The following is a 24,270-nucleotide window of genomic DNA, read 5'->3' as shown; positions in this document are numbered from 1 at the left end:
AGAGGATGCATCTCGTAAACGGGTAAGTACTGCACATATTTTTAAAACAATAGCCGATTCCCCTAGAGAAAACGAGCAGGAATCTAAGGGGAAAAAGTGCCCTCTAAGGGTGAACCCCCGCTTTAAATCTCAACTCCAGGAAACTTGAATCTATCTATTTAATCTCTCATTTAACCCTGTTTGTTTATTTTTTAGCCTGAGAAACCTGAAAGTGGGAGCAAAGGTAATTACTAACAATATATTACGTTTACTCTTGGGTTCGATTCACACCAAGTATGGTGGAACTGTGTTGGGTGGCAGTTCCACCGCAAAACATGGCAAATGCCTCGTCACCTATGTCCCCGATCCACACCACCGAGTTGTGGACAATCCAATGCCTCGCACCACACAGCGACTAATAGACCTGTGTGACATTAGAATGTGTGACATTTCAATAAAGTTTGTTAAGAAGAAAAAAAAAAGTGCAAAGGACCAGGGTCGGCACATCAGCACTGCAATTGTCCATCTGCATTGCACGGTGCGCCAAGTGCCGGATTCAACTCTATGGAGGTCTCTAGGCAGTGGAAACCTTGGGGCCCCCATTTTTATAGACAGGAGGTGCCCCCCTCCCGCCGCTTCCCAGTGGTTTCCAAGCTTACCGTAAATTACCGGAGCCTTCGGTAAGCCCGGAACTGATCCGGTGCAGCCGATTGCTAGGCAGGAAGCCGAGTGAATGAAAGATAGCCGGCACATAGGATTTGTATTTATTTTTTTTACAGTGAAAATTACTTTTTTTTTTTTTTTTGCTTTTAAAGATAAATGAGAGATCTGGGGTCTTTTTTACCCCAGATCTCTCAATAAAGAGGACCTGTCATGCTTATTTATATTACAAGGGATGTTTAATTTCCTTGTAATAGAAATAAAAGTGATAAAAAAAAAAAAGAATTAAAGGCACAGTGTAAAAATAAAAAATAAATAAGAAAATATATTTTTTTTTAAATCGCCCCATTCCCTCGAGCTTGCACGCAGAAGCGAGCGCATACGTAAGTCACGCCCACATAGGTAAACAAAGTTTAAACCACACATGTGAGGTATCGCCGCAATCGTTAGAGCGAGAGCAATAATTCTAGCACAAGATGTTCTCTGTGGCCTGGATTCAGAAAGAATTGCGCTCTATTTGCGGAGGCGCAGGGCAACGATTTTGCCCTGCGCCCCCGCAAATATTTTGCGCTGCCCTCGATTCACGGAGCCGTAAATTGCGAGGGCGCGCCGGCAAAATTGCCCGGCGTAAGCACCCGCAATGTAAATGATCCCGCCGGGGGTGGGAATCATTTAAATTAGGCGCGCTCCCGCGCGGAGCGTAGAGCGCATGCTCCGTCGGGAAACTTTCCAGACGTGCATTGCGGCAAATGACGTCGCAAGGACGTCATTTGCTTCAAAGTGAACGTGAATGGCGTCCAGCGCCATTCACGATTCACTTACGCAAACGACGTAAAATTTGATCGTCGCGACGCGGGAACGCCGGGTATAGTTTAGCATTGGCTGCCCCTGCTATTAGAAGGGGCAGCCTTACGCTAAACGAGCCGTGCGGAAACGACATAACTTGCGTACGCAGGGGGCACGCAACATTGTGAATCGGCGTAGGTATGCAATTTGCATACTATACGCTGACCACAATGGGAACGCCCCCTAGCGGTCATCGCAAGAATGCAGCCTAAAATCTGCGTGGCATAAGAGCCTTATGCCACGCAGATTTTAGGCTGCAGTCGGCGTAACGAGTTCTCTGAATCAGGAGAACTCGTTACGCCGGCGCAAGTCAGCAATTGCGCTGCGTAACTATGGTTACGCAGGCGCAATTGCTTACTGAATCTGGGCCTGTAACTCTAAACAAGCAACTTGTAAAAAAAAAAATTAAATTGTCGCCTGTGGAGATTTTTAAGTACCGTAGTTTGTCGCCATTCCACGAGTGTGCGCAATTTTAAAGCGTGACATGTTAGGTATCTATTTACTCGGCATAACATCACCTTTCACATTATAGAAAAATATTGTGCTAACTTTTTTTTTTAAGTGTATTTGTAAGTGGCTTGTGGAAGTTTGCAATTACTATCCATAATTGGGGGGTGTTTCTTAACTGTGTTTACTGTTATCATAATCTAGATATGACTAATTTATATGTATTGTTTGTGTCACAGAAGAAGCTCCTGAACACAAATCTGTGAGTACAGTATTAGGACTAAATGTTGTATTTATCATATCACCCATCAATATCTTAAATCTCAACTCCAGGAAACTTTAAAATTCTCCCTTGCACTGGGGGCTGCACTTGCACTGCAAAGGCTAATGGCGCGTACACACGATCGGTCAATCCGATGAGAACGGTGTGATGGACCGTTTTCATCAGACCAAACCGATCGTGTGTAGGCCCCATCGGTTATTTATCCATAGGTTAAAAAAATTGAAACTTGTTTTAAAATGAACCGATGGATACCTAACCGATAGAAAAAAAACGATCGTTTGTAGGCACTTCCATCGCTTAAAAATCCACGCATGCTCAGACTAAATTAGGGGACGGGAGCGCTCGTTCTGGTAAAACTAGTGTTCGTTATGGAGATGGCACATTCATCACGTTGTAACAGCCAGAAAAGCGCAAATCGTCTTTTACTAACAGAAAATCAGCTAGAGCAGCCCCAAGGGTGGCGCCATTGGATTTGAACTTCCCCTTTATAGTGCCGTCGTACGTGGTTTACGTGACCGCGTTCTGACACGATCGTTTTTTTAACCAATGGTGTGTAGGCACGACTGACCATCAGTCAGCTTCATCGGTTAACTGATGGAAAAATCCATCAGACCGTTCTCCTCGGATTGACCGATCGTGTGTACATTTAGGTCTAGGGGGGGCACGGAAAAGTACATTTCCTTACCTGATCCTTTGTCCCTCCGTGCTGCTAGACCGATCGTCTTCTCCTTCCTGCTCCAGCGGCCCATGGTCCTGATGTCATTAAAGCGGTAGTAAACTCTACTACTCTTGATTCTCCTGTAGATGCTTGGCTTTATTACCATAGTGATAACACTATTAGGTAGATTCAGGTACCTGGGTGCAAACTTGCGGCGGCGTAGCTTAGCCTGTTTAGGCTACGCCGCCGTAAGTTAGCTAGGCAAGTAATGATTCTCAATGTACTTGCCTGCTAATTAGGGTTGTCCCGATACCACTTTTTTGAGACCGAGTACAAGTACCGATACTTTTTTTCAAGTACTCGCCGATACCGAATACCGATACTTTTTTTAATGTCATGTGACAGTGGCAGTATTTTTTTTTTTTTTTTTACTATTTTTTTTTACTATGTTTTTTTTTTTTTTTCATTGATTTTATTTTTTTTTTTTTTTTTGGGGGGGGGGGGTGGGGGGTGAATTGTCAGTGTGTTTTTTTTTTATTTATTTATTTACATTTTATTTATTTTTTAATATTTATTGCAATTTTTTATTTTAATTTTAATCAGCCCTGTTGGGGGGCTTTGGTGAGATTTCAGGGGTCTTAACAGACCTCTGGCATCTCCCCTTTAAGACAGAGAAAGGGACTAAGGAAATAGATTCCCCAGTCCCTTTCTCAGCAGCTTCAGCTGAAATGAATGGAGGGAAGCTCCTCCATTCATAAACTGAAGCATCGTAACACAGGAGGTTACGATGCTCAGTTATATGAATGGACAGAGTCGGTAATCACCGACTCTGTTCATTCAGAAAAGGTAGGAGCCAGGCTTAGCGGCTCCTACCTCCGCTCTCCCCCCTGACAGATTGAGGGGGAGAGCGGCACGGACGGGGACGGGATGGATGGAGAGAGACTGCAGGGACGGACGGGGGGGGGGACGGACGGGGGGGGGGGGGGGGGGAGAGAGAACGGGATGGACGGACGGGGAGGAAAGATCACTGCATGGACGGGGGGGGAAGAGAGAACGGTACGGACGGGGGAAGGGGAGGAAAGAACACTGCATGGACAGGGGGGGAAGAGAGAACGGGACGGACGGACGGGGGAAGGGGAGGAAAGAGCACTGCATGGACGGGGGGGAGAGAGAACCGGACGGACAGGGGAAGGGGAGGAGAGAGAATGGCACGGACGGACGGGGGGAGGTGAGAGAGCAGCACGGTCAGGGGAAGACAACACTGACCATGGGGGAGAGAAGATTTGCAACTCCCCTGCCTGCCCGCTCAAGTATCGGCTGAGGCATCGGGAGCATTTCCCCGAGTACAAGTACTCGGGGAAATGCTTGGTATCGGTCCCGATACCGATACTAGTATCGGTATCGGGACATCCCTACTGCTAATATACGGCGGCGTAGCCTAAAGCAGGCGGGCGTAAGGGCGCCAAATTCAAATGTCTTGGAGGGGGGCGTGTTGTATGGTAATGAGGCTTGACCTCAAGTTTTTGATGTTTTTTTTTAATGCGCATGCGCCGGGCGCCTACATTTCCCAGGGTGCATTGCGGCTAAGTACGCCGCACGGGCCTTACGTAAACAACGTAAATCCCGATTCGCGGACGACTTAGGCCCCGTACACACGACCGAACATGTCAGCAGACATGTTCGGTCGTGTGTAGGCCCGAGCGGACAGGATTCCAGCATACATTTGCCCGCCGGGCCTTTTACCAGCGGGCAAATATTTCTGGATTTGTTTTAAAACAGCCCGCTGGAATCCTGTCCGCTCGGACATGTTCGGTCGTCTGTACAGACCTACCGTACATGTCCGAGCGCCCGCCATCCCTCGCATGCGTCGAATGACTTCGACGCATGCGTGGAAGCATTGAACTGGCAGGGCCGCCCACGTCGCCGCGTCATCGTCGCGCCGACGGCGCGGACATGCCCCGCGTATTGTTTACGCGCGGATTTCTGTATGATGGTGAGTACAGCCACCATACAGAAATCCCCGGGCAGAGATGTACGGTGAAAACGGTCCGGCGGACTGGTTTCATCATACATGTTTGGTCGTCTGTACACGGCCTTACGCCAATGACGTAAACAATTTGAATCTCGCGGCGGGAACGGCGGCCATACTTTAACATTGTTATTCCACCTAATAGATGGAATAACTTTAGGCCTGCTAATGCCTTACGGAAACAGGGTAAAACTACTGCGGCGGCCGGGCGTACGTTCGTGAATCGGCGTATCCCCTCATTTACATATTCTACGCCGACCGCAATGGAAGCGCCACCTAGCGGCCATCCGAAATATTGCAATCTAAGATAGGACGGCGCAAGCCGTCCTATCTTAGATATGTTTAAGCGTATCTCTGTTTGAGCATACGCTTAAACATAGGTCGGCGTAGATTCTGAGTTAGGTCGACTTATCTACTGATAAGTCGGCCTAACTCTTACTGAATCTACCTATATATTATTAAAAGTATTGGGGCGTCTGCCTTTACACACACATGAACTTTAAGGGCATTCCAGTTTTAGTCTGTAGGGTTCAATATTGAGTTGGCCCACCCTTTGCAGGTATAACAGCTTCAACTCCTCTGGGAAGACTGGGCCTGATTCCCAAAAGAGATACGCAGGCGGAACTGCTGTTCAGTCTGTGCCTAACTTTGGAAACGATCCTCAAAAGGCTTTTTCCAAAGTTAGGCAGAAAATCTGACATGTGTAAGACACTTACACGGTCAGATCTTAGGATGCAGTACCGCATCCACCGCTGGGGGCATTTCTCACATTGAAATGCCGCTTTGAGTATGCAAATGAGGACTTAAGCAGATCCACAACGCTTTTCAGCATTGTGATTTCTGCGTAAGTTCCGATTTGCTTGCGCAAAACTAGGGCTGGTTTTACAATGTGGAAAGTTAGTCACACCTTGTAAAGGCCCATTCAAGCGACGGCATTTGGTATGCATTCCCGAGGGAGAACTCCACAGCAATTTGTAAAATCAAAACCGGCATGGGTTCCCCCCCCCCAGGAGCATACCAGGCCCTTAGGTCTGGTATGGGTTGTAAGGAGACCCCCCCTACGCCGAAAAATCGACGTAGGGGGTCCCCCTACAATCCATACCAGACCCGTATCCAAAGCCCGCTACCCGGCCGGCCAGGAAAGGGAGTGGGGACGAGCGAGCGCCCCCCCCCCCCTCCTGAGCCGTGCCAGGCCGCATGCCCTCAACATGGGGGGGTTGGGTGCTCTGGGGCAGGGGGGCGCACTGCGGGCCCCCCCACCCCAGAGCACCCTGTCCCCATGTTGATGAGGACAGGACCTCTTTCCGACAACCCTTGCCGTTGGTTGTCGGGGTCTGCGGGTGGGGGCTTATCGGAATCTGGGAGTCCCCTCAAATAAGGGGGCCCCCAGATACCGGCCCCCCACCCTAAGTGAATGGATATGGGGTACATCGTACCCCTACCCATTCACCTGTAGGCAAAAAGTTAAAGTTATTAAACACACAACACAAGGGTTTTTAAAATAATTTATTAGTCTGCTCCAGAGGCCCCCCCTGTCTTCTTTATTAGCTCTAATACCAGGGGGGGCTTCTTCTTCCGCTCTCCGGGGGTCTTCTCCGCTCTCCGGGGGGGCTTCTTCTTCCACTCTCCGGGGGGGGGTCTTCTCCGCTCTCCGGGGGTCTTCTTCTATCTTCGCCGCTCTCCGCTGTTGACTCGGCGCACCCCGGTTCTTCTGCAGCTGTCCGGTGCCTTCTTCTTCAGCGCTGGCTGCCTGCTATCTTCGTGTGTTAGCTCAATTACTAGCAGGCAGCCGGCGCGGTCTTCTGTGACGTCAGGGTCTTCTTCTCCCTTCTTCCGATGTTGACACGTCGCCTCTTCTCACTGCAATGATGGAAGCGCGCCTTGCATCCCATTTATATAGGCATCACCATCCCATCATGCTCCGGTAGGTACCCACTGGGTTGAGGTCAGGACTGTGATAATTATGTACATGGGAGGAGCCTGTGATACTTAAAGGGAAGTGCTGTGAATACTGCACTCCTATCTATCTATCTATCTATCTATCTATCTATCTATCTATCTATCTATCTATCTATCTATCTATCTGTACATCAGTCTGTCTGTCTGTCTGTCTGTCTGTCTGTCTGTCTGTCTGTCTATCTATCTATCTATCTATCTATCTATCTATCTATCTATCTAATCTCTCATTTAACCCTGTTTGTTTATTTTTTAGCCTGAGAAACCTGAAAGTGGGAGCAAAGGTAATTACTAACAATATATTACGTTTACTCTTGGGTTCGATTCACACCAAGTATGGTGGAACTGTGTTGGGTGGCAGTTCCACCGCAAAACAAGGCAAATGCCTTGTCACCTATGTCCCCGATCCACACCACCGAGTTGTGGGCAATCCAATCCACACAGCGACCAATCGAACTGTGTGACATTAGAATGTGTGACATTTCAATAAAGTTTGTTAAGAAGAAAAAAAAAATGGAAAGTGCAATGGACCAGGGTCGGCACATCAGCACTGCAATTGTCCATCTGCATTGCACCCAGTGCCGGATTCAACTCTATGGAGGTCTCTAGGCAGTGGAAACCTTGGGGCCCCCATTTTGACAATAAACAGGGGTGGTTATGGCAGCAGCTAACTGCCATACCCCGCAGCATTTTTTATTTATTTTTTGTTAGGCTTTAAGATAAAAGTGATGCCAGCTGAGAATTCGCCACGGGATAATTTTTATAGGCAGGAGGTGCCCCCCTCCCACCGCTTCCCAGTGGTTTCCAAGCTTACCGGAACCTTCGGTAAGCCCGGAACTGATCCGGTGCAGCCGATTGCTAGGCAGGAAGCCGAGTGAATGAAAGATAGCCGGCACATAGGATTTTTATAAAAAATTTTACAGTGAAAAAAAGAGGACCTGTCATGCTTATTTCTATTACAAGGAATGTTTAATTTCCTTGTAATAGAAATAAAAGTGATAAAAAAAAAAGAATTAAAGGCACAGTGTAAAAATAAAAAATAAATAAGAAAATATATATTTTTTTTAATCGCCCCATTCCCTCGAGCTTGCACGCAGAAGCGAGCGCATACGTAAGTCACACCCACATAGGTAAACAAAGTTTAAACCACACATGTGAGGCATCGCCGCGATCGCTAGAGCGAGAGCAATAATTCTAGCACAAGATGTTCTCTGTGGCCCGGATTCAGAAGGATTCGCAAGGACGTCATTTTCTTCAAAGTGAACGTGAATGGCGTCCAGCGCCATTCACGATTTACTTACGCAAACGACGTAAAATTCGAACGTCGCAACGCGGGAACGCCGGGTATAGTTTAGCATTGGCTGCCCCTGCTATTAGAAGGGGCAGCCTTACGCTAAACACGCCATACGGAAACGACGTAACTTGCGTACGCAGGGGGCACGCAACATTGTGAATGGGCGTAAGTATGCAATTAGCATACTATACGCTGATCACAATGGGAACGCCCCCTAGCGGTCATCGCAAGAATGCAGCCTAAAATCTGCGTGGCATAAGAGCTTTATGCCACGCAGATTTTAGGCTGCAGTCGGCGTAACGAGTTCTCTGAATCAGGAGAACTCGTTACGCCGGCGCAAGTCAGCAATTGCGCTGCGTAACTATGGTTACGCAGGCGCAATTGCTTACTGAATCTGGGCCTGTAACTCTAAACAAGCAACTTGTAAAAAAAATAATTAAATTGTCGCCTGTGGAGATTTTTAAGTACCGTAGTTTGTCGCCATTCCACGAGTGTGCGCAATTTTAAAGCATGACATGTTAGGTATCTATTTACTCGGCATAACATCACCTTTCACATTATAGAAAAATATTGTGCTAACTTTTTTTTAAGTGTATTTGTAAGTGGCTTGTGGAAGAGTTTGCAATTACTATCCATAATTGGGGGGTGTTTCTTAACTGTGTTTACTGTTATCATAATCTAGATATGACTAATTTATATCTATTGTTTGTGTCACAGAAGAAGCTCCTGAACACGGACATGTGAGTACAGTATTAGGGCTAAATGTTGTATTTCTTATATCACCCGTCAATATCTTAAATCTCAACTCCAGCAAACTTGAAAATTCTCCCTTGCACTGGGGGCTGCACTTGCACTGCAAAGGCTAATGCCGCGTACACACGATCGGTCAATCCAATGAGAACGGTCTGATGGACCGATTTCATCAGACCAAACCGATCGTGTGTAGGCCCCATCGGTTATTTATCCATAGGTTAAAAAATGTGAAACTTGTTTTAAAATGAACCGATGGATACCTAACCGATAGAAAAAAAACGATCGTTTGTAGGCACTTCCATCGGTTAAAAATCCACGCATGCTCAGACAAAATTAGGGGACGGGAGCGCTCGTTCTGGTAAAACTAGCGTTCGTTATGAAGATGGCACATTCATCACACTGTAACAAACAGAAAAGCGTGAATCGTCTTTTACTAACAAGGAATCAGCTAAAGCAGCCCCAAGGGTGGCGCCATTCAATTTGAACTTCCCCTTTATAGTGCCGTTGTACGTGGTTTACGTGACCGCGTTCTGACACGATCGGTTTTTTAACCGATGGTGTGTAGGCACGACTGACCATCAGTCAGCTTCATCGGTTAACTCAGTGTTTCTCAATTCCAGTCCTCAGGCCCCCCCAACAGGTCAGGTTTTCAGGATTTCCATTATTTTGCACAGGTGATTTGATCAGTTTCACTGCCTTAGTAATCACCACAGCCTTTTCATCTGAGGGAAATCCTGAAAACCTGACCTGTTGGGGGGGCCTGAGGACTGGAATTGAGAAACACTGGGTTAACTGATGGAAAAATCCATCAGACCGTTCTCATCGCATTGACCGATCATGTGTACATCTAGGTCCGTGCTGCTAGACCGATCGTCTTCTCCTTCCTTCTCCAGCGGCCCATGGTCCTGATGTCATTAAAGCGGTAGTAAACTCTACTACTCTTGATTCTCCTGTAGATGCTTGGCTTTATTACCATAGTGATAACACTATATTATTAAAAGTATTGGGACGCCTGCCTTTACACGCACATGAACTTTAATAGCATCCCAGTCTTAGTCCGTAGGGTTCAATATTGAGTTTGCGCACCCTTTGCCGGTATAACAGTTTCAACTCTTCTGGGAAGACTGTCTACAAGGTTTAGGAGGGTGTCTATGGGAATGTTTGACCGTTCTTCCAGAAGCGCATTTGTGATGTCAGGCACTGAGGTTGGACGAGAAGGCCTGGCTCACAGTCTCTGCTCTAATTCATCCTAAAAGTGTTCTATCGGGTTGAGGTCAGGACTGTGTGCAGGGCGGCCAGTCTAGTTCCTCCACCCCAAACTCGCTTATCCATGTCATTATGATGCTTGCTTTGTGCACTGGTTCAAATAATTTGGTGGAGGAGGGATTATGGTGTGGGGGGTTGCTTTTCAGGGGTTGGGCTTGGCCCCTTAGTTCCAGTGAAGGGAACTCTTAAGGCATCAGCATACCAAGACTTTTTGGACAATTTCATGCTCCCAACTTTGTGGGAACAGTTTGGGGACGGCCCCTTCCTGTCCCAACATGACTGAGCACCAGTGAAGAGTTTCTTTAAAGCCCAATGACAAAAATATTTAACTTTTTATAATGAATAGAGCAGGAAAGAATTAGAACTTCTGTCAAGTATTTATTATTGTCTACCGTTGTCTACTGTATGTTTCTCTGGGTTAGTTGGGTTAGTTGTTTTAAAAACTTTTAGGTAGATTCAGTTAGAGTTAGGCTGACTTATCAGTAGATAAGCCGACCTAACTCAGAATCTACGCCGACTTATGTTTAAGCGTATGCTCAAACAGAGATACGCTTAAACATATCTAAGATACGACGGCTTGCGCCGTCCTATGTTAGATTGCAATATTTTGGATGGCCGCTAGGTGGCGCTTCCATTGCGGTCGGCATAGAATATGTAAATGAGGAGATAGGCCGATTCACGAACGTACGCCCGGCCGACGCAGTACTTTTACGCCGTTTACGTAAGAGATAGGCCGCGTAAAGTTAGAGCTAGGCTCTATTGGAATAGTAATGTCAAGTATGGCCGCCGTTCCCGCGTCGAAATTCAAATTTTTTACGTCGTTTGCGTAAGTCGTCTGTGAATCGGGATTTACGTCGTTTACATCCACGTCAAAATCAATAGGCCCGTGCGGCGTACTTAGCCGCAATGCACACTGGGAAATGTAGACGCCCGGCGCAATGCGCAGTAAAAAAAAAAATGTAAAAAACTTGAGGTCTAGCGCCATTAACATAAAACACGCCCCCCTCAAACACATTTGAATTAGGCGCCTTTATGCCCGCCGATTTAGGCTACGCCGACGTAACTTAGCAGGCAAGTACATTGTGAATCATGTACTTGCCTCGCTAACTTACGGCGGCGTAGCTTAAATTCCTTAAGCTACGCCGCTGCAAAGTTACGCCAACGTACCTGAATCTACCTATTTGTTTCAAAACTTTTTTGAACATGTGAGAAAGTATCCTCAATTTCCCATCACTTGTTTTCTATCTATCTATCTATCTATCTATCTATCTATCTATCTATCTATCTATCTATCTATCTATCTATCTATCTATCTATCTATCTATCTATCTACCTATCTACCTATCTACCTATCTATCTATCTATCTATCTATCTATCTATCTATCTATCTATCTATCTATCTATCTATCTATCTATCTATCTATCTATCTAATTATTTACCCTGTTTGTTTATTTTTCAGTATGGGAGACCTGAAAGTAAGAGCAAAGGTAATTACTAGCAATTTATTGAGTTTATTTCTAGGGCCAATTCACAGCAGGTGGCGCTGTACTTTTTTCCAACGCAGCACAGAGCATTGACTCTACCTCGCACTGCACAGTGGCCAATAGAACTCGATGAATTGTCGCTGTGCGACAATTTAATAAAGTTTGTTTAAAAAGATCACCAAGATTGGCGCATCAGCACTGCAGTTGTCCGGCTTCATTCCACCGAACACAAGCCGCTGTGTTGTAACGTAGTGGCTGGTGTGAATTAACCCTTGGAACATCAAACGTCCCAGATATTACTAATTGTTAGCAAATATTAGTATCGGTGTCGGTGGCAATACCAGGCGGGTAGCCTCACAGGTGATCGTTGCGGCGGGGACAGTTACAAGCACTGATGCCCCCCCATAAAGCCTTTCAATAAAGCAGCTGACAGCTGCTTCTCTCCTTTTCCCTCTCTCGGCTGTCAGCTGCTTTATTAAGAGGCTATATGGGGGGGTTCAGTATTTGTAACTTTCCGATTACCCCCGACTGTCCCCTGTGTCCTCCTCTGGCTTCAGGTGTCCTCCTCCCTCCAGTGTCCTCCTCCCTTTCTCTGTGTCCTCCTACGGGTCTCCCTCTGTGCTCCACGGGACCTCCTCTGCCCCCCCCAGATCTATCAGGATGGAGAGCGGAGGAGGTAGCCAGTATATAGGTCATTTATTGACTCCTTCCTTTTCCAAATGCACAGTCAGTGATCACTGACTCTGCCCATTCATAACTGAACAGAGTAAACTGTGATTGACAGCAGCGCCAGCCAATGGCTGCGCTGCTATCAATCTGTCCAACCTAGCCAATCAACGGCCAGGCTATGAACCGAAGAGGATGACGGGGACGAGCGCGGGATGCATTAAGGTGAAAAAACATTTACCTTTACAACCCCTTTAAATTCTAAATATTAACAGCTACCTACAAAGCCATCCACAACTCTGCCCCCAGCTACATCCCTGACCTAGCCTCAAAATATCAACCTAATCGTTCTCTTCATTTTTCTCAAGACCTCCTGCTCTCTTGCTCCCTCGTCACCTCCTCCCATACTCACCTCCAGGACTTCTCCAGAGCCTCTCCAAGCCTATGGAACCCCTTACCCAAATCTGTCCATCTATCTCCTTCTCTATTACCATTTAGAGGATCCCTGAAAACCCTCCTCTTCAGAGAAGCCTATCCTACCCACACCTAACAACTGTATTTTCATTTTCTCCATCTGATCATCTCCCCACAGATATTACCCTTTGTTCCACTTGACCCTCCCTTCTAGATTGTAAGCTCTAACGAGCAGGGCCCTCTGATCCCTCCTGTATTGAATTGTATTGTGAGTCTTTCCTGATGTTGCAAAGTGCTGCGTAAACTGTTGGCGCTATATAAATCCTGAATAATAATAACTGTTAATTAATATTTGAAATGCAGTTAGCATAAATACCACAAGATGGCAGCATGCCCAGGATAATGAGATAGTGTTAAAATAGCAATGGAATTTTGTGGATAAAGTATTTGACATTTACAGAATTATAAAAAAAAAAAAAAAAAATGTTTAATTAGTGTATTTGTGGGCAGTTTATTAATGTTATGGGCTGAATGTAGTTTTACATTCATTATTAAAGGGGTTGTAAAGGTAAAACATTTTTTTCCTAAATAGCTTCCTTTACCTTAGTGCAGTCCTCCTTCACTTACCTCATCCTTCCATTTTGCTTTTAAATGTCCTTATTTCTTCTGAGAAATCTTCACTTCCTGTTCTTCTGTCTGTAACTCCACACAGTAATGTGAGGCTTTCTCCCTGGTGTGGAGTGTCGTGCTCGCCCCCCTCCCTTGGACTACTGGAGAATCAGGATGCCCACTAACACACAGCTCCTTTCTCTATCTGCAACGTAGAGAGCGTCCTGACTCTCCCGTAGTCCAAGGGAGGGGGGCGAGCACGACACTTCACACCAGGGAGAAAGCCTCGCATTACTGTGTGCAGGGCCGCCATCAGGAATTATGGGGCCCCTTACACAGCTTCAGGCATGGGCCCCCTGGAGCAGAGAACCGGGGGGGGGGGGGGGGTGCTGCCACCTTAAATTGAGAAGGGGGGGGGGGGGCTGCAGCGGATTGAGAAGCGGGGGGGGGGGCCTTTACACAAAAACGAAGAAATAAAGAAAAAAATATATAAAAAAAGGGGGGTAGCCATCCGGGGCCCTGGGGATCTCTGGGCCCTTTAATAATAAAAAATATATATATATATATATATATATAAAAAGGGGGGGGGGTTTGCCACACATGGGGCCCTGGGGACCTCTGAGCCCTTTAATAATATATATATATATAAATATAAAAATATATAAAGACAAAAAAATATATATATAAAAAAAATATAATTTTTTTTATAAAAAAAGGGGGGTTGCCATCCGGGGCCCTGGGGACCTCTGGGCCCTTTAATAATAATAATAATAATAATAATAATAATAATAATATTATTATATATATATGGGGACCTCCGGACCTCTAAAAAAAAAATGGCTCTTTATTAAAAAAAAATATATATATATATATATATATATATATATATATATATATAAAAAAGGGGGGTTTGCCACACATGGGGCCCTGGGGACCTCTGAGCCCTTTAATAATATATATATATATATATATATATATATATATATATATATATATATATATATATATATATATATATATATATATATAAATATAAAAATATATAAAGACAAAAAAATATATATATAAAACAAATATATATAAAAAATATATAATTTTTTTTATAAAAAAGAGGGGTTGCCATCCGGGGGCCCTGGGGACCTCTGGGCCCTTTAATAATAATAATAATAATAATAATAATAATAATAATAATAATATTATATATAAATGGGGACCTCTGGACCTCTAAAAAAAAATGGCTCTTTATTAAAAAATAAAATAAAAATATATATAAAAAATATTTTTTTTATAAAAAATAAATAAAAAAAAGGGGGGGTTGCCATCCATTTTTTTTTTTTTTTTTTTTTAAAGGGGGTTGCCATCCGGGCCCCTGGGGACCTCCGGGCCCCTTACAGGTGTAATGCCTGTACCCCCCTGATGGCGGCCCTGACTGTGTGGAGTTACAGACAGAAGAACAGGAAGTGAGGATTTCTCAGAAGAAATAAGGACATTTAAAAGCAAAATGGAAGGATGAGGTAAGTAAAGGAGGATTGCACTAAGGTAAAGGAAGCTATTTAGGGGAAGAAAATTGTACCTTTACAACCCCTTTAATCAGTGAAATATGAAATATTACATATACAGGTCCATAGCTATACTGAGGGGTTAATTTACTAAAACTGGAGAGTGCAAAATCAGGTGCAGCTCTGCATAGAAACCAATCAGCTTCCATTTTTTTTTGTCAAAGCTTAATTGAACAAGCTGAAGTTAGAAGCTGATTGGCTGCCATGCACAGCTGCACCAGTTTTGCACTCTCCAGTTTTATTAAATCGACACCTGTGGATAGCCTGAAAAGCGTTTGTTCAACCCAAATAGCAGGAGAGATCAGATTAATTCCATTGCTGTGTAATCACGCCCCTTGCCCATTTTTCTAGTAGAAATGGAAACATCTGGATTATTCAGCTATGCGAAGGTTCGCCAAAGGCATAGCGTATAGGCAGACCTAGGCTTTCTGATTTGGAATGTAAGTGTTCTTTGTAAACTGAGTGCCATGGATGCACTGTGTAGAAAGATAATGTAGGCATTAACCAGCTCTGGAAGGTTTTACCCCCTATTTTTGGCGAAGCGGCACTGTGTTGCTTCAACTGACAATTGCGCAGTCAAGCGACTCTGTACCCAAATAAAATGTATGCCCTTTTTTTCCTACAAATAGAGATTTTGGTGATATTTCATCACCCCCCCCCCCCCCCCCACACCTTATTTTTAAATTTTTTTGCACTATAAACAATAACAATTTGAAAAAAAAAATAGGACCAGTGACATTATTACAGTGATCAGAGCTCAAACTAGCCACTGGTTACTGTATAAATGTCACTGGCAGGGAAGGGGTTAACACTAGGGGGCGACCAAGGGGTTAAGTGTTCCCTAGGGGTGTGTCTAACTGTGGGGGGGGGGGACTGACTAATCGCTAGGAACAACTGATCTCTCTCTACTCCCCTGTCAGAACGGGTATCTGTTTGTTTACATTGACAAATCCCCATTCTGGCTCTCTGTAGAGCGATGGAGGGTGGCCGGTGGAGATCGCGGCCACCGGCCACGCACATCGGCTCCAACAACGTGCCTGCAAAAGCTTTTAAAGGGACCGACATACCGGTACGGCGATTCGCACAGCCAAGCCAACCTGCCGCAGTAAAACTGCGACTACTGGTCGGCAAGCGGTTAAAAAACAAAACATTTTTTCCTTTACAATCACTTTAAGGTAAAAAGAACCTATTGGCCCGGATTCACAAAGCACTTGCGCCGACGTATCTCGAGATACGCCGCGTAAGTGCAAATATGCGCTATCATATCTGTGCACCATGCCCACAAAACTAAGATACGCCTGAAAATAGGCTTCATCCGACCGATGTAACTTGCCTACGCCGGCGTAGCGTGGGCGCATATTTACGCTGGACGTATTTGGCGCTCCCATTCATTTTCTATTCACATATGCAAATGAGGGGGATACGCCGGTTCACGAACGTACGTGCGCGCGGCGCATAATATACGCGGTTTGTGTAAGTCGTACGTCCGGTGTAAAGTTGTTCCCCATATATGAGGCGCAACCCATGCAAAAGTATGGACCAGGGAACATAAGCCGTTGTATTTTACGTAGTTTACGTTGGACGTGAATATGGCTGGGCGTAGGTTACGTTCACGCAGTAGGCAGTGATCCGGCGTATCTTAGACATTTTTTTTTCCGACGTGATTGTGAGCATGCGCACTGGGATGCGTCCACGGGACGGCGCATGCACCGTTCGTTAGATGTATCTGTCTGGCACTCAGCCCATCATTTGCATGGGGTCACGCCTCATTTGCATGTCTCACGCCCACTTCCACCTACGCCGGCTTACGCCTTAGAAACCCTGCGCAGATTTGAGAGCAAGTGCTTTGTGAATTCGGTGCTTGCCTCTCTGCGCTGCGTCGGTGTAGCGTAAAAAAGATAAGCTACGGCGGCTTAAATATGCGCCGATGTCTGTGAATCCGGGCCATTGTGTTTTTTTTTCAAAATTGTCGTTCTTTTGTTTATAGCGCAAAAAAATTTAAAACCGCAGAGATGATCAAATACCACCAAAATAAAGCTCTATTTGTGGGGGAAAAAAGACGCAAATTTTGTTTGGGTACATCGTTGGATGACTGCGCAATTGTCAGTTAAAGTGACGCAGTCCCCGAATTGTAAAACGTGCTCTGGTCAGGAAGGGGGTAAAATCTTCCGGGACTGAAGCTGTTAAAACATAAGAATTTGATGCAGAAGTCACGAGACTCAACCAGTTATGTTACAGTATATTGTTTTTTGCATCAGTTTTTGTTTATTTCTCTGACTGGAGTATCTTTCTTTCCCTCTCTCTTATATGCAGAATATGTTGGTCTTCTTGGAAGCATAAAGTTGTTCAGGAATCTTGGTGGTAAGAGTTTTATATGGATTCTTCACAGTTTTATTTTTTCCAATAATTTTTATTATGTATTATGCAAAGTTGCTCAGTACAAAGCACAGTCATAGGAATAATATTGAGAAAATAAATGCGTAACATTCTCACAAGGTAACACTACTATGAGAGCACCCCCAGGAATTTGGGGAACCCTTGAGTTGCAGAATCCTATCAACGTTGATGTTGAGTAGAAAGGAGTCTACACGCTTCTATATGGTCGTCAATGGGATCCCCTCCTTCAGAGCAGTATATGCAAGTACACAACTTGGGGCACAGCATTTGTGAAACGGCATGGTCTGCCAGGGGACCCTCCACCTGGGAGAGTAAGGGGACCTCAGGGTCCTAGGCTAACATTCCTGAGCATTTGGAGAGTAAGTGGACCCCAGGGTCCTAGGCAGTGGCGGCTTGTGCTCAAATTTTTTTTTTGGGGGGGCGCAAACCAACGAAAAAAACAAACAAACATCAATTGCAGACTCACTGTGCCCATCAATTGCAGACTCACTGTGCCCATCAAACGCAACCACTGAGCCCATCAAACGCAGCCACTGTGCCATAAAATTGTCGCCAATGTGCCATAAAATTGTCGCCACTGTGCCATGCCATCAAACGCAGCCAATGTGCAATGCCATCAAACGCAGCCACTGTGCCCATCAATTGTCGCCACTGTGCCATGCCATTGTCGCCACTGTGCCATTCCATTGTGGCCACTGTGCCATGCCAAACTCAGCCACTGTGCCATGCCAAACGCAGCCACTGTGCAATGCCAAACGCAGCCACTGTGCCATAAAATTGTGGCCACTGTGCCATAAAATTGTCGCCACTGTGCCATGCCATCAAACGCAGCCACTGTGCCATGCCATCAAACGCAGCCACTGTGCCCATCAATTGTCACCACTGTGCCATGCCAAATGCAGCCACTGTGCCATGCCATTGTCGCCACTGTGCCATGTCAAGCGCAGCCACTGTGCCTTGCCATTGTTACCACTGTTCCCATCAATTGCCGCCAGTTTGCCCCTAAAATGACGCCAGATTGCCCCAAAATACCGCCAGATTGCTTACCTTTCTCCGTCAGCCATCCTCCTCCACGATCCCTCGATGTCTTCTCCCGCCCTCCATGTCGCTTCAGCCAATCAGGTTACCGGTAACCAGATCCGGTGAACCTGCTTGGCTGAGATGCATGTCAGTGTTAACCAGGAAACGCACACCCTGTGCGTCCCCTGGTTAACTATTTGGAAGCTGATTACAGCCCTCAGGCTGTAATCAGAAAGCCTATTAGAGCCACTGGCTCTGATAGACACTTCCACAGCCAACCAGCTGCCATTATTCAGATGGCCGGCGCTCACCAGGGGGCAGCGGTGACAATACATGAATCTATGTATTGTTTTCAGTGGCGCTGCAGGAGCAAGAAGGGGCGGCGTTCCTGCGCCCTCTATGGACGCACCGCCACTGGTCCTAGACTATCATTCCTGAGCATTGGGAGAGTAAGTGGACCCCAGGGTCCTAGGCTATCATTCCTGAGAATTGGGGGAATAAGTGGACCCCAGGGTCCTAGGCTAACATTCCTGAGCATTTCTTTTGGCATCATGTCAACCTAGCAGGAAAATAACAAAAATAAAACAATGAACAGAAATAATAAGAAAATTCCGAGTAAGTAGTATAGCCCGTCCAATCCAAGAGCGCATTATTATAACCTATTATGTATCCCCCGTTAAGTAGTTGCTCTAGGGATACCATGTTTCCTCAAACGATTTGAGCTTGTCGTCAACTCACCTCTGTGACCAAGCCCTGGTGTGTTGAGTTATTTTGAGGGGACAGCAAATTGACACTGTTATACAAGCTGTACACTCACTACACAACATTGTAGCAAAGTGTCATTTCTTCATTGTTGTCACATGAAAAGATAGAAGAAAATATTTACAAAAATGTGAGGGGTGTACTGACTTTTGTGAGATAGTGGGCTCGGAGCACAATGCTCTACGCCCTGAGCCCACCCTTTTTTTTAAGCCTATTAGAGCCTCTCTAATCACGTGCTTCACACCCCCACCCCATTGGAATCAAATTCATCTGGCGCCCCAAATGTAGATAAGGGGGGCAGATGCATGGATAAGGGGGGCAGCACCCCTGCACCCCTAATGGACGGGTCGCTATTGGTCACTATCCTATAGAATGAGGGATACTTAGAACTCAGCTGTATGCTTTTTGCTCTGTATTTTTTGCTAGCCATTCACATATCAATGACTCACAAGAATGACTTTTCGATCCAATCGTTTTAATTGTATTTGTGAACAGTTTTAGTATTAGTGCACTTCTGATCTCTCTATTGTTGTTGTCTTCTCAGATGTAAAATATGTAAAACTAGGAGAGGTGGGAGGCAAATCGGTGTATTTAAAGGCACCTGGTAAGTGTATATTCGTCTTATATATAAAAATAGCAATGCTCCTATTAATTAAGCTAAAAATATAAACTGGATCTGAACTCTTATAGCAAATAACTTTAAATGTTAATTGTGCCCAAACTGTACCCTAAAACGTTTACTATTTGTCTTGAACTCCTCTTAAAAAATATACCCCTTGAGCCTCATAGTTGTGTATTGGCAGTGGAAGAAAAGTCGAAAAATTTGTTAGTTTTAGTTGTCGCTTCATTCGTGTTTTTTTTTTTGTTTGTTTAGCTTTTCGCGTCATTCGTTATGATCGCAATTCGTAAATTTAAAAATGTGTAAATTTGAAAATAAGAAAGAAAATCAGAAAATTCAGAGAAACGAAAATTCGAAATAATAACTAACTATAACTAACTAATAATAACGAACTATTAAATTATAGGTATTGGAATTTCCTTTCAAATTTGGCTGTTAGTGAACGTAACGAATACAAATTTATCCGAAGTTACAAATTATCCGAAATAGCGAATGCCGGATCTAAAGAAATGGAACGAAACTAATTAATAATAAATAATAATAATAATAATAATAATAATAATAGTAATAAAACATTTTTTATTATTATTGTAATTTAATATTATTAACTTGTTACATTCTATTTGTTTAGATGTGGCATTCGTTAAGTTGAATAATTTGTAACTTCAGATAAATTCGTATTCGTTACGTTCACTTACAGCCAAATTTGAAAGGAAATTCCAATACCTATAATTTAATAGTTAGTTATTATTTCAGATTTTCAAATTAAGAATTTACGAATTAACAAATTTACGATTTTTTTAATATTCTAATTTATGAATATTTGGAAAAATGTGTTAAATGGCTTTGGATATTCGTTTAAGATGGATACAACTTCAGGACTGTCTATCTATCTATCTATCTATCTATCTATCTATCTATCTATCTATCTATCTATCTATCTATCTATCTATCTATCTATCTATCTATCTATCTATCTATCTATCATGTACCCATACTTAGATCAGTTTTGATGTTTTATTTTGTTTTGTTATTTGAAAAACCAACTCTGCCCAGTAAACTGATATTACATTTTTCTGCATTTAATAGCAAGTTGAATCCCATGCTGCCTTTTTATATCTCTCTGGGACTCCAGTGGTGAAATATCTCCACCAGAATTGCCAGGTCTGCCCAATGTCTGTTGCCATTACGAAATCAAACAATCTTTTTTTTCTTTTGCTTGAGTGACCATAATAAAATTTGGTAGCTGAGCTGCTTTAGAATGATACCATCAAATGATGTCCATCACAAACAAAATCCCAGAAACCTAATAGTAGTAAGTCAAATTCAACTGGACTTGCAGAATACTCTTGAAAACATTACACCATTCATCCTAAGGAGTTGTTAATTTCCAGTGATTGTAAAGTTTCCCCCGTCATTTAAATAAAAGTGCACCTAAACTTTCAAGATTTGCTACCTTATAGAGTACATATGGAAGTTTTAATTGTGTGTAAGCAGCACCTTAAAAAAAATTACCTGTCTTAAATTCATCGTAATAAAGTGGAACAGCATTTCCTATGCCTGGGCACTTTGGAGTTCATTTACTAAAACTGAAGAGTGCAGAATCTCATACAGATGTGCATGGTAGCCAGTTGGCTTCTGACTTCAGCGTGTTCAATCAAAGCCAGCCATACACCGTTCAAATTGTTAATGGGCAGGCTGATTGTACCTGTCAGGTCACCCGTAGCCAGGTGACAAGTGCACCCCGTTGGGGTCAGGGATGCACCACAGGGTGGTGAATCCTATGGCCGACTACTGCTAGCAGAGACGAAGCGTGAACCTAAGATCACCCAGGGCGCGGAGTCTAAGACCCAGTTTTGTATTCACCAGAGCCTTTGATGGTAAGGATGGTCTTGGCCGCAACTGGGTCCAGGTCGCATCCCCGAGATTCCTCAAGTCACACTCCGCAGGGAGAAAGGGGAAGCAGTCAGCAGGACAAACAGTGGTGATGGGCAAGCCGAGGTCAGGGCAAGTGGTGATGGGCAAGCCCAGGTCAGGGCAACAGGCAGACAAGGATAACCGTGGGACATGCAAATAGTCAGGGGCACAGGCAGACAAGGAAGTCGGGAACAAGCCAAAACGGTACACGGAAGATGAACGAAGCACTCTGCAAACAGGAACTAGCAACTATACTGCAGACAGGAACTAAGCATAGGAACACTGTTGAACAGCACTGCAGACCTGTAGAGCAACGGTTAATATAGGCTTCCTGGGATGGACTAGGGTGGAGCCATACAGGAAGAGGAAGTGATAAAAAGGGAAACCAGAACAGGGTCAGCCTCTAATGAACACATGGAGATCAGGTAAGCAGACAGACTTAATGCATATTCATGACAGTACCCTCCCTCTTAAGGCCCCTCCCCCTCCCCAGCCTAGAGCCAGGGCTAAAGGGGAATCCCAGAAGAAACCTCCTCGACAAATGGGGCGCAAAGATCTCAGATGCAGAAATCCAAGACGCCTCCTCAGGACCAAATCCTCTCCAAAGCACAAGGTACTGAAGAATGCCTCTGCAGGCTTTGGAGTCTCCAGAAAAACGGATTGGAGGTGATAACTTCAGTGAATGCGACTCTGCGACTGGTGCAACAGGTGCAGCTGCTGGTTGTACTTGGGGTTGCGGATTCGAGGTTCCCAGCGAGGTCTGAAGCTGATCAAAGCGGGAAGCCAGATCCTGAAGGAAACGCATCACCTGATCCTGATTAGCTTCATGCGTCTCGAGTCTGCGAACAATGCACTGTAATGGATCATCTGCGGGGAGCGGCATGTCGGCCGGATTCATGGCTGTTCAAACTGTCAGGTCACCCGTAGCCAGGTGACAAGTGCACCCCGTTGGGGTCAGGGATGCACCACAGGGTGGTGAATCCTATGGCCGACTACTGCTAGCAGAGACGAAGCGTGAACCTAAGATCACCCAGGGCGCGGAGTCTAAGACCCAGTTTTGTATTCACCAGAGCCTTTGATGGTAAGGATGGTCTTGGCCGCAACTGGGTCCAGGTCGCATCCCCTAGATTCCTCAAGTCACACTCCGCAGGGAGAAAGGGGAAGCAGTCAGCAGGACAAACAGTGGTGATGGGCAAGCCAAGGTCAGGGCAAGTGGTGATGGGCAAGCCCAGGTCAGGGCAACAGGCAGACAAGGATAACCGTGGGACATGCAAATAGTCAGGGGCACAGGCAGACAAGGAAGTCGGGAACAAGCCAAAACGGTACACGGAAGATGAACGAAGCACTCTGCAAACAGGAACTAGCAACTATACTGCAGACAGGAACTAAGCATAGGAACACTGTTGAAAAGCACTGCAGACCTGTAGAGCAACGGTTAATATAGGCTTCCTGGGATGGACTAGGGTGGAGCCATACAGGAAGAGGAAGTGATAAAAAGGGAAACCAGAACAGGGTCAGCCTCTAATGAACACATGGAGATCAGGTAAGCAGACAGACTTGATGCATATTCATGACAGTACCAAGTTGATCTATCAACTTGGGTACAACCAGTCTGCCAGAGTCTCTCGTGATCATTGTCTTCTCCCGCTGGAAGACGACAATGACCCGGCAGGAGGGATTCCTGTATCAACACTCATTGTATTAATGGGGGAATCGAACACATTCGCTCTGTGTATGGCCAGCCTAAGCTTTGACAAAGAAAAAAATCTGGAAGCTAATTGGTTTCTAAGCAGAGCTGCACCAGATTTTGCACTTTCCAGTTTAAGTAAATCAACCTCTTCTTGTCATGAGCCTCATAATTGTATCTCTGGATGCTGGCAGCTAAGGCATTGCTTCCACTGCTAGTCCCATAAGAGCTGGTTCACACTGGGGCGGCACAACTTCCGGGGCCACTCGTCAGGGCTTCCTGAAGACGACTTCAGAGGCGACTTGCGAAATGACTTCTGTATAGAAGTCAATGCAAGTTGCCCCGAGTCGCCCCCGAAGTCGTACAAGAACCTTTTTCTAAGTCAGAGCGACTTGCGTCGCTCCTATTAGAACGGTTCTGGTGAATAGAATGGGACGCGACTTGTCGCCTGACGAGTCGCCCCAGTGTGAACCGGCTCTAAGAGTTAGGGTGAGATTTGGGGATATTACTACTGTACTGCTCGCTGTTCTCCTTGCTGGAAAGGAATCTATCCATAAGGACCTGCAGCACAAGGTTCTCCCTGCTCCTACTTCATCCATTCTGTGGATCTGTACATGTTCCACCTCTCCTGCTGCTTCTTAATTATCCCCCCCCCCCCCCCACCAGTCATCATGTGATGAGAGATCATGGGCTCTGGCAAGAGAAAGCAAATCCCTTCTCCTCTACCAAGATGGCTGACTCCAGACAGAGACACAGTACACACTATGGCATGGGAAGTCAGTAAATGGAAAAATATCAGCATACAGGCAATGGGCTTGATTTGCTAAAACTGAAGAATGCTAAATTTGGTGGAGCTTCTAATTCCAGCTTTTTAATTAAGCATTGGCCAAAAAAAAAACTGAAGCTGGTGGGTTTCTATGTACCAGATTTTGCACTCTTCGGATTTAGTAAATTGACTCCAAT

At 45.1% G+C, this 24,270-nt stretch overlaps 1 long non-coding RNA gene across 1 annotated transcript in view; it reads left to right on the top strand.

Moving 5' to 3' along the window:
• The window catches only part of LOC120916779, a 32,571-nt gene extending 12,883 nt beyond the window's left edge, over positions 1 to 19,688 (top strand). The window contains exons 6-12 of the long non-coding RNA XR_005744104.1: positions 196 to 223; positions 2,172 to 2,194; positions 7,115 to 7,142; positions 8,870 to 8,892; positions 11,633 to 11,660; positions 17,219 to 17,266; positions 19,629 to 19,688. This is a non-coding gene — a long non-coding RNA (uncharacterized LOC120916779). The remainder of the gene's footprint in view (positions 1 to 195; positions 224 to 2,171; positions 2,195 to 7,114; positions 7,143 to 8,869; positions 8,893 to 11,632; positions 11,661 to 17,218; positions 17,267 to 19,628) is intronic.
• Positions 19,689 to 24,270: the final 4,582 nt, after the last annotated feature.

This window comes from Rana temporaria, chromosome 11 (genome assembly GCF_905171775.1).
Source record: "Rana temporaria chromosome 11, aRanTem1.1, whole genome shotgun sequence".
NCBI lineage: Eukaryota > Metazoa > Chordata > Amphibia > Anura > Ranidae > Rana > Rana temporaria.
This window is presented reverse-complemented; position numbering and strand designations above follow the sequence as displayed.